The 1405-nt window shown below is 39.9% G+C and overlaps 1 non-coding gene across 1 annotated transcript; it reads right to left on the reverse strand.

Moving 5' to 3' along the window:
- Nucleotides 1-1076: 1076 nt before the first annotated feature.
- trnas-gcu (transfer RNA serine (anticodon GCU)) lies at nt 1077-1158 on the reverse strand. The gene has a single exon. It is a non-coding gene; the product is annotated as a tRNA-Ser (tRNA).
- Nucleotides 1159-1405: the final 247 nt, after the last annotated feature.

The following is a 1405-nucleotide window of genomic DNA, read 5'->3' on the forward strand; positions in this document are numbered from 1 at the left end:
ACTTCCAAAAGACATTCTTTCTTGAATATTGTTTATCATGTGCATATTGCAGTCAATCCGAAGTTTGATCATGGTGCTAATTGATGTATGCTCAATAAAAATTACATCATATTTTTCATGTTGAGTAACTGCTACTTAGCAAGGGCAATGTTTGTAATGAAATCACAATTTTATTCCAGGTGAGGGAATGTGGTTTGTATTATTTAAAATTAACTTGTTCACTGTGTACAATGATGAAACGGATCTCAATTTCAAAGCAAACTTGGTTACGTTGTCTTCCATCTTGACATGTGGTGTCCTCTTCTTTCAACCACACGGGTATTAGAACGAAACGTCTATTAATGACATGCGTATAAAGACACATTCAATCATTTTTTGTGCTAATACTGCATGAATTTGCGATTATTGATCCACAGTTTAGGTTCAGTCCCTACAGTGAACATGCTGACTTCTCCAGTTGTTCACAGTTCAATGTGATGCATCCAGTGTGTGCATAACGTTTTGGAGCTTGATTCCCACATCTTGTGTTTATCTGTGCCTTGTTCACAGCCTTCATCAATGGCCAGAGCAATGTGCGAGGAAGAGAGCAATGTGTAAGTCTCTCCGTATCCATGCATGGCACCCATATCTGCAATTCTCTACTGAGCATTTGTAGCCAGTTCTCGGTGCCCCTGCCCCCACGCCCTGCCCAATTTGAAATATTTCCATTATTTTGTGCTGTCTCTCTGTGCTCTTCTCACCAAGATGCATAAGTTCTACTCAACATGCTCCAGATTTCATTTGACAAAACAGTCATTAAGAAGCCCATTACATTAACTTGCCCTTCGCATCTCTTGTATTTTGGTTTTCCTGGATCTCTTTCATATGATAAAAGGTCACAGCAGCTTGACTTGAAAAAGAAAATCGCGTTACTTTTCATTATTCCAATGCGATCTACGTTTCAATGCTTTTTAAACAAGTGACTCAAATTATTCTTTGAGATTTTATAATAGCGTCGATGCATATAAATTGACCATTGAAGTTCCAATTTCAATAAGACAGGTGTGAGCATACAAAAATAGCAACATTGGAAACAGCGACGAGAGTGGGACGCGAACCCACGCGTGCAGAGCACAATGGATTAGCAGTCCATCGCCTTAACCTCTCGGCCACCTCGTCACAGAGACTCACAGGCATATGAACTTATGAATAAGTGAATTGCGTAAATTATGCAAAACAGCAGATATTTCTCCCTGGTCTGGTGAAATGCTAAGTAGCACAGTACGGTCCCAAGACAATGGTCTGACCTCTGTGTTGTGGGGCAACGGCATTCCCACTGTGACACTCTACACGCAGTGATCTGAACAAAAATGAAGAAAAGACAATGAAACAAAGTCTGTTGAATTCTGTGAAGATTTGAAGTCAA

The sequence above is a fragment of the Hemiscyllium ocellatum genome, chromosome Y, assembly GCF_020745735.1.
Source record: "Hemiscyllium ocellatum isolate sHemOce1 chromosome Y, sHemOce1.pat.X.cur, whole genome shotgun sequence".
Taxonomy (NCBI): domain Eukaryota; kingdom Metazoa; phylum Chordata; class Chondrichthyes; order Orectolobiformes; family Hemiscylliidae; genus Hemiscyllium; species Hemiscyllium ocellatum.